General features: G+C 44.6%; 1 long non-coding RNA gene across 1 annotated transcript; it reads left to right on the top strand.

The window, feature by feature from the left end:
* Positions 1-1,440: 1,440 nt before the first annotated feature.
* Positions 1,441-12,519, top strand: LOC148120912 (uncharacterized). The gene is made up of 2 exons (XR_015738830.1): positions 1,441-2,044; positions 5,109-12,519. It is a non-coding gene; the product is annotated as an uncharacterized LOC148120912 (long non-coding RNA).
* Positions 12,520-14,311: the final 1,792 nt, after the last annotated feature.

Here is a 14,311-nt window from a genome sequence, read left to right as displayed (position 1 = left end):
TGAGATCTTTCATATTTGAATGTGCTTTTATTCAACCCATGTTTTATTGGCAATTTTGTATGAAAGAAAGAGGACTGTGGGTGGGAAGTAAAATTCACTCAGAGTTTGGAAGGTAACTTTATAGGTGAAAGTGTAGGTGAAGCTTTTTAACAAGAGAGCTTTAAAATATAGCAACTTAGACTCATGGTATAGTTCCCGTACTGTCGTTACTTCTTTTAATCTACACCTGTCTTTGCCTATCTTTTCTGTTGATTTTTATTGATTATGTTATGAAATCTCCTCTGTCTTGTCTTGTGCTGTTTTAAACTCCGCTGTTCTATCAGGAACATGATAAGTCTTCCCTAATAGTTCTGCCTATAGGTTAAAAGTAGGCTGGATAGTAGACTAGTTAGGTTAAAAATGATTCCTGTCTCCTGAGTGCTCTTCTGGCTCTCTTTACTGTCTGGTGATTCATAACATTCTCTGTGCATCTAAGAATGAGACACAGAGAACAGTATCTGGAGGTCACGGGGACTGGGACAGGGATCCGGTCATTTGGTGGGATACCATTTGTGGCCAGGATCAGCAGGTACTTTTACTGGAACATGTGGTTTATCCAGAGATCAACTTTCTAGATGCCTGTTTGGGTCACAGAAGTTTGACCATCAGCCCTAGGAAGCAGAGGACTGAGAACTCAACCATCAGCATGTGGCCTTCCTTGGGTTCTATGCGTTTAACAGGACACATCTGCTAATGTGTGCAGTTCAGCTCTTCTGTATCAGAGGATAAACTTCTAGTCTTCTGTGGAGGAAGTTCCTCTACCCAGCCCCGTCCTGTAGCCCCTTCTGAATATTTACTCAGAGGCTTAATATTAATTACAGAATGTTTGGCTGTATAGTTCAGGCTTATTACTTACTAGCTCTTACTTTTAAATTAACCCATCTCTATTAATCTATGTATTGCCACATGACCATGGCTTTAACTGGTTAGCAAGCATCTTGCTTCTTGGGTGACTGACTCAGGCCTCCCTCAACTCCACCCTTCCTTCTCTCTGTATCAGTTTGACTTTCCTGCCTAGCTATATTCTGCCTTGCTGTCGGTCAAAGCAGTTTTGCTATCAACCAATGAGCAACATATGCACAGTGTACAGAAGGATTATCCCATAGCAGAGGAGGAGGAATTGGCTGACCCGATGGGATGATGGACATTTGATTTTTAGTCGGCCCCTTCGCATGTCCCTCTCTCAAATTGATAGTCTCTTTGATTTTTATTGTTACGTACATGTATGTATGTGTATATGTGTTCAGAAATATTTAACTACAACCTCCTGAGTCCAATTTTGTTGTTTGCATGTATGTGATTTCAGGGCTGACCACTTTGTATTGGATAATCAATAAGCGGGCTCACCCCTGGAAGAGGCTCATTCTTCCTCTCCCAGCAGTCAGTAACTGCCAGTAAGTCTTTGTCTAGGGGCGAGGGGGAGGGGACGTGGGAAAAATTTCCCCCTCCACATCCTTTCTGGAGAGAGAGAGAAAGCTCTCCTTCTCCTGTCTTGGCTGATGCAATTTTAAATACTGTCTTGTTCTTCACGGCCTAAGTGGGTGGAGGGGGCGACCCTGCCCTCTGGTTTTCACACCATCTATGTTTCCAATGAATGCTGGCCCTGGGTAGGTTGTGCTGTGAGATACTTGGGGAGTTTGTGTGCCAGGTACAAATGTCCCTTCTTCCCTGTGGGCAGGGCCTCTGTGGCTACTGTGCCCCAGGGCACAGTCCTGTTCCTGGCCAAGCAGGAAGTCTTCCCTTTGATGTGAGAGGCCTCAGCTCCCTGTCATCCTCATCTAGATGACTTCCAAGAGGCAGCTCTATTTGGCAGCACATGATCAACTCGCTAATAATAGTCTTTTTGTGGTTAATTATTTTTAAAATTTTTTTAAAAAAATTCGTGTCTGTGTGTTTGGATGCTTGCTGGGGTCCAGAGGGTCCCCTGAAGCTGGAATTATAGGCAGCTGTGAGCTACCATCTGTCATGGATACCGGGAGCCGAACACAGGTCCTCTGCAAGAGCAGTAAGTACTCTTGACCACTGAGCCATCTCTCCAGGCCCTCTTGTCTTTATAGTTAGAATTTGGTGTCCAGTTTGTCTTGTAACCAGTATTAAGGATTTGTTCCCTCCCAGTCTGTACTCCTGATTAAGCAGACACTTCAAAACAGTCTTGTGGTTATTAGACTATGAATCAAAACAGCAAAAAGGAGTTCCACCAGTGTGTCTTGTTTTACCAGTTTGGTACAAATCAGGTCACACTCCTTTTAGCATTGAATCTGTTCAGCCCTCCACTCTCCCTCTTAGGATATGCCTCTTCCTTTCTCCAGGACCCTTCATCCGTGCTGCAGGCCCCAGTTCTACGGACGCTTATTTTGAGTCAGACTCTTTGAGTCAGGACCTCACTATGTAGCCCTGACTATCCTGGAGCTCATATGCACCAGTGTGACCGTAAACTAGCAGAGATCTGTTGGTGATCAAAGGCATTTGCCACTGTTCCTGGCCAAGTCAGACAATCTTTTAAGTGATTTTGAACAGTATTAACCCATGACAGGCTCATCAGGGCATCTTATGAGGTTTAATGGAGAGGTACTTGTCCTTATCTTGGGGACAGTGGAGTCTGAAGATCCACTCAACCAGCAGAGAGTCCTCCTTGGTGTTGCTGATGACACTCAGGTTGCTTGGTGGATTTGTTCACCTCCTGCTCAGCAACCCACAGAAACTAGTGATGTAGGTGCCCCACCCTCTTGGATAGTATAAGGTGATGGACACGTGACCAGAGGGGTTAACTAGAGCCAAAGAGGGCTTTTCTGGACCTCTGATGCAAATAGAATGCAGTCTTTGTTTCAGCTGTGGACTTCTTGAGTCCAGTTGACTCACCCTGCTCAGAACCTACCAGAGCGGACAGAAAATGTGGAAAAAGAGGAGAAGTTGGAGAGAGGCCTATCAGGGGCACAGAGAAAAGGCCTAACATCCTCCCCTGATTCCGCCAGAAGCAAGACTGGTACCTTGTCCTTTGCTTTAGTGGAAATAGATGTCTAGGAGCCCCGTGTGGTTTCCCTCTGACATTTTAAAGTGGGGGGAAATAAATCGGAGAGGGAAGGAGGGGGAGAGGGAGGAGGTGACACCATTTAAACCCCTTGATCTAGCTGTACCTGCATTCAGGCCAGCCCCAACCTTTTAAGTCACAGAAATCAGTACACGCCTTTTATAAAACATTCCCTTGGCATCCACTCTGTTACACACACATTAGAGCTGTGGACAATTAGAGTAATAAGGCTGGGGATAGTCTCCAGGCTGGGGGTGCGGGGATAGTCTCCAGAATGGGGGATAGTTTCCAGGGGGATAGTCTCCAGAATGGGGGATAGTTTCCAGGGGGATAGTCTCCAGGGGGATAGTCTCCAGGGATGGGGGGATAGTCTCCAGGCTGGGGGGATAGTCTCCAGGCTGGGGGATAGTCTCCAGGGATGGGGGATAGTCTCCAGGCTGGGGGATAGTCTCCAGGGATGGGGGATAGTCTCCAGGCTGGGGGGATAGTCTCCAGGCTGGGGGGATAGTCTCCAGAATGGGGGATAGTTTCCAGGGGGATAGTCTCCAGGCAGGGGGTGGGGGAGAGGGGATAGGGGGATAGTCTCCAGGCTGGGGGGGATAGTCTTCAGGATGGGGGATAGTCTCCAGGCTGGGGGGATAGTCTCCAGGCTGGGGGGATAGTCTTCAGGATGGGGGATAGTCTCCAGGATGGGGGAATAGTCTCCAGACTGGGAGGAAAGTCTCCAGGCTGGGGGGATAGTCTCCAGGCTGGGGGGATAGTCTCCAGGCTGGGGGGACAGTCTCCAGGCTGGGGGGTTAGTCTCCAGGATGGGGGATAGTCTCCAGGATGGGGGGACAGTCTCCAGGCTGAGGGATAGTCTCCAGGCTGAGGGATAGTCTCCAGGCTGGGGGGATAGTCTCCAGGCTGGGGGGTTAGTCTCCAGGATGGGGGATAGTCTCCAGGATGGGGGATAGTCTCCAGGTTGGGGGTCTCAAGGCCGGAGCACCTGAACTTATGCACTCAGGTGGGCAGACACAGACAGGTCTCTGAGTTTGAGGCCAGCCTGGTTTGCCCAGCAAGTTCCTGGCCAGTCAGGGCTGTGTAATGAGACTCCATCTAATTTTTCTAACAACGTTTTTATCTCTCCTTAATTTCTAAAGGAGAATTTTACCGGATAGGATATAGTTCAGGCTGCTCTCCCACCATCCTTCCTTCCCCATGCCTTCTTTCTTTTCTTTCTATGTGTGATGTGTTTGCACCATGTGTGTATTCATTTCCAGTTGTGAATGAGTGTGGGCCTGCACCTATCCCATAGCACACTGAGTGAGAGTCAAGACCATCTCCGGTTTGATCCTTGCCCTCTTGTTTGAGACAGGGTTTCTTTGCTGTTGGCTGCTGTGTAGGCCAGGCTAGCTGGCCTATGAGCTTCTGGGAATTCCACATCTCTCCAGATGTGTACCAGTGTTGCAGACATGTTCTGTCACGCTTAGCTTTTATAGGGGTTCTGGGGATGTGAACTTAGGTCCTCACTCTTGTGCAGCAAGCATTTTGCCCATTTCCCCAGCTATATTATTTTAGTATATGAAAAAAGTGCTGCTTTCTTTTCTGACACCTGTGGTTGCTGATGAAAAGAAAAAAATCCACTCTCAAATTACTTTGTATGCATAATTCTCTTCTCTTCACACACACTCTCTTTCTCTCTCTCATTGTTTTAAACATATTGTGTTTAGTTTTTAAGGATTAGATCATTTTATGTCTTGATATAGATTTCTTTGAGTTTATTCTGTGTGAAGTTTGATGTTTTCTTATATATTAGATCTAGGCTATTAGCCAGGCAGTGATGGTGCACACCTTTAATTCCAGCACTCGGGAGGCAGAGGCAGGCGGATGGATCTCTGTGAGTTTGAGATCAGCCTGATCTACAAGAGTTAGTTCCAGGGAGACCCTGTCTCGAAAAACAAAAAACGAAAAAACAAAAAAAAAATTTTTTTAAATCTAGTTTATTATGTGTTATGGTCTAAAACTTACATTTTTTATATCCTCTCTCCCCCACCACCAGCTTCATGCAAAACAGGCAAATGCTATATATCCCCAACTCAACAATAAGCCTCTCTGATGTCAATCTGTCTGGAGATGGAAAAGTACCTGGTCACTGCTCTCTCATGGCCTCCACTGATGCCGCAATGCATTGGAAGAGGCCTTGGGGCAGATGAAAGGGTCAGCTTCCCACGGGACCGCCTCTGACTTCTATGAGAAGGGAAAGCACCTTCTTCCTGCTTCATGGGAATGGAAGCCAGGGATCCCCAAGGGGTTTCCCTGGACGTTTGAGGGACGAGCCTCATTACTACCACATGGGATCCCGGATGTTTGAAGGATGATCCTCATCTCTACCACGTGGGATCCCAGATGTCTGAAGGATGATCCTCATCTCTACCACATGGAATCCTGGATGTTTGAAGGATGACCCTCATCACTGCCACGTGGGATTCCGGATGTTTGGAGGATGGTCCTCATCACTGCCACGTGGGATCTCGGAAGTTTGAGGGATGATCCTCATCACTGCAACGTTAGGATGAAGTGCTGGATACCCACTGAGTCTTCCTGATATCACCCTGACAAGAAAATGTCACATATGGTTTGTCATAGGTGGCAGGAGTCTGACACCCCACTAAGCCCTGGCTGATGGGGTAACAGGCTGGGGCTGGTTTCTGGTATTTGCTGACATAGGGTGATTATTGTCTAAAAGGTTTTGTTTTTAAATCTTTATTTGAGAATTTCATACACCTATTTTGATCATATCAAACCTCCCATACCTCCAATTCCTCCCCAGCATTCCCCCACATTCTCCTCTCAACTTCATGTTTTCTTTTGAGAACTCACTGAGTCCAGTGTTATCTTTATGTGCATGGGTGCAGGACCATCTATGGGAGCGTGAATGCCCGGCAGAGGTTCTTTGATCAAAACTGACTCTCCCAACCCCAGAAGACTTCAATTGCCGAAACTCTGATTGGCCAACCTGACTCCATCTTAAGATTAAAATTCAAAATAAGCTCATTCCCATTTTCTGTAAAATTGACTTAGATCAGGTCTTGACCCATGTCCTAGATTTTGACTTGTTCCACACCCTACACCCTTCTGCACCCTGCTCATATGCAGGGCTCTGAATGAATTGGAACTCAGTTCAAATCAGGAAGCTCTCCTGATGAGGGTTGAGAGCCACTTTAATCTATGGATGTCAAAACAAGTATTGAGAAGGCTATTTGATAGTGGGCTCATTTAGCAAAAATAACAGTAGCAGGTCCTCCTCCCAGCCATGGTTTCTAGGCAGGGTTCTCAGTTCCAAGCTTGGTTCTGTCCTGTGGTGTGGACCTTAAATCCAATGGAAATTTGAGGTTGGTTGCTCCTGTAACATTCAAACCACTATTGCACTATTGAACATGTCTGAAAGGTTTTGTCTTGTTAGACTCTCCCTTTTCTGGTCTGCTGACCTGAGAAAGTTTCTGGGAACTTTTGCTTGTGTGTACTGATCACTGGTGTCTACAGAAACATCTCTAACATCCAAACCTGGATATATAGGGCCCAGACAAAGAACTGGAGAGAGAATTCCCTTGTTAAGAATGTTTGCTGCCCTTCCAGAGGATCCAAGTTTGGTTTCTAGCATCAACTTCCAGTGGCTCAGAACCACCTATACCTCCAGCTCCAAGGGATCTAGCTCTTCTTCTGGCATCTGTGGACACATGCATAATAGCATGTGCACACGCACACACACAAATAAAAAACTAAAAATCCTCTAATATATGAACAAACATTTAATGATTACCTGCTCTGTATACAGTTCAAAGGTGAAGTAGATACTAATAAATCTGTGGAATAGGCAATAAGCCATTCAAATTTAAACAACAGCAACAACCAACAAAACAAACAACTAGACAAAAATATAAAAAGGCTGGGTGTGGTGGTGCACGCCTTTAATTCCAGTACTCTTGAGGCAGAGGCAGCCTGGTCTACAAAGTGAGTTCCAGGATAGCCAGGGCTGTTGGACAGAGAAACCCTGTCTCAAAAAAAAAAAAAATTAAAGAACTTTTTTTTGGTCACAGTCTACATAGACCAGGGTGGCCTAGAATTCACATGTAGCCAAGGGTGATTTATCTCCCTGCTATAACCTCCTAAATTCTATAGTTAAGGTGTGTAGCATCATGCCTAGTTTCCTCTCTACTATAATGTCTCTAGCTTTAAGTTATATTAGTGGCAGAGTTAGGAAGGAGTGCTTTGATTTCACTTAAAGCTTATTCGTGTTCATTTCCCTGCTTCCTAAATTATATCTGTCTGTCTATCTATCTATCTATCTATCTATCTATCTATCTATCTATCTCTATCTATCTATCTATCATCTATCTATCAATATATCATCTGTCTATCATCTATCTGTCTATCATCTCTCTATGTATCTATCATCTATGTCTATCTATCTATCTATCCATCCATCCATCTATTATTCATCTATCTATCTATCTATCTATCTATCTATCTATCTATTTATCTATCTATCTGTTTTGATAACAGGTCTCATTATATAGCCATGGCTTGATTGGAATTTACTCTGTAGACCAGGCTGGCCTTGAACTTACACAGATCTGCTTGTCTCTGCACCTCAAGCTGATGAGATTAAGTTGTACACCACCACAATTAACTCTTAAAATGTTTTAGATGCTTTTATTTCACTTTTTCACTTTATGTGTGAGCGTTTTGCCTGCGTTTATGTATGTGTACCATGTGTTTATTGGCCGTAGAGATCAGAAGAAGATGTTGGGTCCTCACTCAGATGCCCAAGACTTGCTCTGTATCTTAGGCAGGCCTTGAACATGATCGTGATCCTCCTGCCTTAGTCTCTTAAGTAGCTGGGATTACAGGCCTGTGGCGCCAGGCCCATCACATTCGTTCCTTATATAGATGAGCATTATTTGATCATATAGACATACTGCAGTTTGTCTATCCGTTTACCTATTAGGAGCATTTGGACTGTTTCCAAATTTGAGCTTTATGAAATACTGCTGCTTTGAACACAGTTTAATGCTGTTATGAATATATGTCATCAGATCTTCTTGTGGGCATGTTTTCATTTCTGTTGGGTAAACACCTACGAGTGGAATCACTGAGTCACATGGCAATCATGGTGAACTTTATGAGAAACGGTCAAGCTTTTTTCTACAGATGTCTGTCTGTCTTTCCCACCTGCTGAGTTCTAGATAAACTACAGCCTCAGCAGCTTTTGCCTTTGCCAGTCTCTTATATTTTAATCATTCTAGTTTTTATTTGTATTTCCCTGGTGGCTGATAATGTTAAATATCTCTTTAACTAATTTGCACTTCCATATCTTCGTTGGCGAAGTGTCTATTGTTAAAATGTTTGGCTTAGTTGTTTTTAAATTGGATTGTTTGCCTTCTTGCTATAGAGTTGCAAAAGTTCTTTATGTATTTGGAATACAACTTTTTTATGGTTTATTTAACTTTATTTTATGTGCATTGGTGTGAAGGTGTCAGATCCCCTGCAACTGGATATTCAGACAGTTGTGAGCTGCCATGTGGGTGCTGGGAATTGAACCCAGGTCCTCTGGAAGAGCAGTCAGAACTCTTAACCACTGAGCCATCTCTCCAGCCCCCTGAAATACAACTTTTTAAATTAGATTCAGGTTTTACAATATTTTACCTCAGTCTACGCCTTGCATCTTCATTGTCCTGATAGTGGCCTTTGTTAGAATTTTTATGAAGTGTGTTTTATTAATTTTTCTTTTATGGTTCGTATTTTTATGTTCTAAGAAAACACGATCAAAGCTGAAGTCACAACATTTCTGTCTGAAAGTTTTATAGGCTTGGCCCATGTATTGAGGCTTGTAAGCCGCTCTGACTGACTGTGTGGTGAGGTGGGGGTTAAGCTCAGTGCTTTGTACTTTCCATGTGGTCACTCCAGGGCCTTTTGAATCTCAGTTGACTGTGTATGTGGGTCTAGTTTTGGACTCTGTTCCGTTAACCTAAGGGTCTGTTACATCAGAATTACACTGGTGGTGATATCCCTTGCTGTGCACATAGTTCAGATGCCATATTGCTGTATGTTCACAGACTAATAAAATTTGCCAGCTCTCTGCAGGTCTGGAGGTCAGGTAGTGTGGCTGTTTTGGGTCTTTTAGATTCTTTGCCTTCTTCTTTAAAAATTGAGATTCTCTTGTTCATCGGATTTTGACTGTTGTGTTTGTCCACAGACCCATTTGGGGGGAACTGGGAATTTACAGGGCTTTCTGGTCCTCTTAAGTGTTCTATTTATTAGTGTTTTGTAGAATGGTTTTCAGTTAAGGTCTCTCTCTCTCTCTCTCTCTCTCTCTCTCTCTCTCTCTCTCTCTTTGTGTGTGTGTGTGTGTGTGTGTGTATGTATGTGTGTTTGTGTGTGTATGTGTGATTTTTAAGATCAGTTTTCTCTTCTCTTCTTATCTAATTCCCTCTGTTTAAAAATGCTTCCCTCCATTAGTCCCCCCCCCACACTTTTAATAAGGCTATATTTACACACCTTGATCCCCACTGGCATGTCCTCAATTTAATACGTCTTAAAACATGTTATAAAGACAAACAAATTTGGCTAGTCTTAAAATAAAATTAGCAGAGGTTGCAGCCAAAGGCACAGTCCTCCTACGTGGAGGCACACAGCCGACTTAAACAAAGACTCTGTCTACGCTCCCAGTAGATGTGTCACCTTGGGCCTCCACTTCTTCACTTCCGCATGAAAAAAATAATAGTACCCCTATCTAATGGTTTCGGGGTTACAGATCAGTATCTTTGAGGAATTAGAGTAGCATATGGGGAGCCATTTGTATGCAGTGACTCTAGTGCATAACTTGCCTGCAGGGATCAAGATGTGTAAATACAGCTAAATTTAGAGGGGGCATTGATGTGTCTTTTCTTGTTCTGCAGTCACAAGAAAAGTGAAATGCATAAGAATTCTAGGGCCAGTGAGATGGCTCACTGAGTAAAGGTACTTGCTGCCAAGCCTGATGTTCTGAGTTCAAATCTTCATGACCCACATGGTGGAAAGAGAGGCCTGACTCCCACAGGTTGTCCTCTGGCTAAATGCACGCCTGGTGCATATGCTGGTATGCACACACACGGAGACACAGAATAAATAAATACATATAAAAAGGCATATATAATTGAGGAACTCAGAGTAGAAGGCTCATGATGCGGGGACCTGTCTTCCCCCACCTCTCTCTTTGTGTCTGTTGCTCAGCCTGGCCTCAAACTTCTCATTCTGCTGCCTCAGTTTCCTGAGTAGCCGGGCTTCCAGGCCTTTCAGCCATGTCTGGCTCAGTGTCTGCCTCTGTGAGTGTCCTCTGTTGCTTATGTGTTAATTTTCTGCTTTCATGGAGCTGTTTTTCCAAGTTGTAGCTCATTGGGCTTTTAAAATGTCAACTATTTTGAGTCTCTTTTTGGGAAATTCATAAGGGTGAACCACTGGATTTGAATTTTCTCCCTTCTGTGGTGCCATATTGCCTTGATTCTTCATGGTCCTTGAAGTTAGCATCCTGAACTCTGTCCTCTTTCCCTCCTCCTAGTGGTTCCCAGATGCCTTAGCTATGCGTATCCCAAGTTTCCAGGTCAGGGGAGGTAGAAAAAGTGCACGCACACACACACACACACACGCACGCACGCACGCACGCACGCATGCACGCATGCACGCACGCACACACACTCTTTTGTTTGTCTTTCTGAGACAGGGTTTCTCTGTGTCAGGATCTTGTTCCAGGATCTTGACGTTCCTGGAACTCGCTCTGTAGACCAGGCTGGCTTCAAACTCACAGAGATCCGCTTGCCTCTGCCTTCCAAATGCTGGGATTAAAAGCACATGCCACCACCACCACCACCCAACTACTTCACATATTAAGAAATAGCTATGTCCTCCAGCCTTCACTGACCGGCCACAGCAAAGATCGTTGTCAGTAAACTCAGCTTGAGATCCAGGTGAACGTCTCTGGACCAACCTGTTTCTTTACTGTCTGTCCCTTAGAACTGTGTGCATTTTCTCACTCTCGGGAAGTCAAGGATGGTGTGCAGAGCCTCCAGTTTACAGTCCCCAGAGTGGCTCTCTGAAATTTGGAAGTTTTGCATTTTCTTTTCAATCTGCAAGGCTGAGGTAGTTGTCAAGATCCTAAGCGGGCACAGTGGCATGTATCTGTCACTCTGGCATTTAGGAATCCCAAGGTCAGGCTGGACTATGGAGTAAGGCTCCACCTCAAAATCAACCAAGCAACCAAGCAACCAATTAATCAATCAATCATCCAGTCCACCAGTCAATCAAAAACAAAGAGGGAAAGTGAAGAGAAAAAGTCTACCTGCTGATGAAGTTTTTCTGACGTCTGAGGGAGCAGCTGTGGGTCATGCATGGAGGCGTGTTGTGGGTCATGCATGGAGGCGTGTTGTGGGTCATGCATGGAGGCGTGTTGGAGCCTATGCACAGGGGCCAGACACACAGCTGGGGCTCGTGCATAAGCTGCTTGGGCATGACAGAACACGATTTATTGTCGAGAGCAGGGAGAAGGGGAGGTACACAGCAACCAGCATGGTGAGTTCTTAGTAGCCCACCACAGACTCTGCTAGTCAGCTCATGGAACCTCCCTGGAATCAGAGCCTGCCTACGGATGCTGCCAGAGATCTTGCCCAAGCATCCCCACCATGGCTCAAGTGACGTCTGCTCACCCTGGCGTAGCTTCATCAAAAATCCTGTTAGGATAATTTAGCCAGAACCCCCCAAAACACTAATGTTTCCTCTTAGTGACTTTTGACTCACAGACTCCAATACTGCTTTTTGGATACAGATTTCTACTTCCCATCTGTCCTGTATTTGAAATTGAGCCCCGTCCCTCTGCCACCGTGAGACCCCATTGCAGTGGCCCCTGTACTTACTGTAATGGTCTTGCGTAAAGTCTTCCGTACTATACTTTAAAAGTATGGCTGGGTAAGTTTTGGACTATTTAACAGAGTAAAGGGATTAGTTAGAAAGAGAGTGTTAAGTATTCTTTGTGGGAGTCAGTAGCTCAACATGGTCAAGTTAAGCGGGCTAGAAACAGTCTAGAAAAGTTAAGGTGCCTCGTGGGAGGAGACTTGGCTTCTCTGGATGCTGGATGCCAGTGGAGCCAATGAAACAAGTCAAACAAAAGGCTCATGCAGTTTGAACTACATTGTGGGGACTGAGACTCAGGGTGACACCCGACATTCATCCCTTCCCTGGCCACCCTTCCATGCTCACTCTGAAGGAGACAGAGAACGTTGATAAATGGAGGAATAGAAGAAAGGAAATGAAGAAAAACATTAAAGACCCAGACCTCTTCCTCTGGATTCCCCTTTACAAGGTTCTGAATGTCAGTCAGGCCTGCTCTGGGGAAGTTCTGAATGGAATGAGAAATAAAAGTCTGATAATGGATTAAGCAATTGGATGAGAGTCTTTCTCTTGTTTATTTTGAGACAGGGTCTCCTGTAGCCAAGGATGGCCTTGAATGTGTTTTTTTTTTGAGATTTTAAAGTTTTATGTCTGGGTGTTTTGCCTGCATGTATGTATATGCATTATGTCCAGGCTTGGTGCCCACAGAGATCAGAAGAGGGCATCAGATCCCACTATAGATGGTTGTGAGCCACCATGAGGGCACTGGGAATGGAACCCAGGTCCTCTAGGAGACCCACAAGTGCCCTTATCCGCTGACGGTCTCCAGCCCTGACCTACTGATTCTCCCGTTTCTTTTCCTATTACCGGGATTACAGGTATGTGCCATCATGTCTGGTTTAATGAGAACTTTTAAACTTGAAATTTTCATTGTTCTAATAGCCAAAACAACATGAAGAGCTTTGGGTCTTTGATGTTAATTATACAATTATATTAAGCTTTTGAATATTTATTGAGTTGTATACAAAAGATATGGGCAGCTTTCTGTGTATATATTATTTATATTAATTTTAAATTTTTTAATAATAATAATAATAATTTTGATTTTCTGAGATAGGGTTTCTCCATGTAGCTTTGGAGCTTTATTTTAATAAAACTTTAAAATAAAGACACAGATTGCGATGCAGTCCGGACGCACAGGTTTGAAGGCAGTGGAGAATTCCAATGAAGTGTCTTTCTGATCGTCTGTTGCCAAGGGCTGCCTGTTCGCAGCAGTTTCAAGCTGACTGTGATCTGCTCTGTTACTGCTGGGAGAGTGTAGTTCTCTATGTCTTGCTGGGAACTTTTTATCTTAAAATTGGCAGAATGAGTTGGTAGAAATTCACTGCTTCTGCTGTGGCTGAAGACTAGAGGAGACCAGGGAGTCTCTGTCTGTCAAGAGGCCACTGGGAGCCTCAGGTGGAATTACAACATTACCTGGGGAAGGGAATTAAGAGACTTTCCTCATTTCCCTCCAGCCCAGACCTCTGCTTCAAAGATCAGACCCCTCATGCATGTCATCTTCTTAGCTATTCATTCTAGTTTTTGAGACAGCCTCTTGTCCTGTAGCCCAGGCTGGCCTTGAACTCACCATCCTCCAAGCTCAACCCCCAAGTGCTGGGATCACAGGTACACAACACTATGTCAAAATTTATTTTGAAAATATTAAAAACCACTTCAGACTTAAACATTTAGCCTACAGTCATGATCTTCCTGCTCAAACCTAACCTTATCCCAGCATCCCCCAATAGTCTGAGTCACTTCCACCATACATCTAGCTAGACAGGAGTCATCCATGCCTCCCCTTTCCAGGCTTTGTGAATCTTACTTCTTTTTGCTTTGTATTTATGTGTACGAGTGTTTTGCCTGCGTAAATATATGTGCACCACCTGTGTGCCTGATGTCAGAAGAGGCCATCAGACTCCCTGGAACTGGAATTACAGATGTTGTGAGCCATGTGGGTGCTGGGAACTGGACCCCAGCCTTCTGTAGACAGCGCTCTTACCACCGAGCCATTTCTTGAGCTCCAATCTTATCTCTTATATGTTTGTTGGATCCTTTAGTTCCTCTACATCTTGTATCTCTTTTCTCATGCCAAAGCAGCCCAGAGATTATGACAAAATCCACGTTTGCCCACAGTCTTTAACCCACCACACTCAGGCAAGCCTCATAGTAAAGGTTCAGGATTCTTATGGCTGGATTCAGTCAATGGTATTCTTGCCGCACAGTGAACCCTAATACAGCTGTCAGCACAGAGAGAGTGGCTGAGGCACTTCTCCAGGGGTAGGGAAGAGAGCCGATGAT

This window comes from Myodes glareolus, chromosome 9 (assembly GCF_982192425.1).
Source record: "Myodes glareolus chromosome 9, mMyoGla1.1, whole genome shotgun sequence".
In the NCBI taxonomy this organism is placed as follows: domain Eukaryota; kingdom Metazoa; phylum Chordata; class Mammalia; order Rodentia; family Cricetidae; genus Myodes; species Myodes glareolus.
The sequence above is the reverse complement of the archived record's forward strand: the minus strand, read 5'-3'. Positions and strand labels throughout refer to the sequence as shown.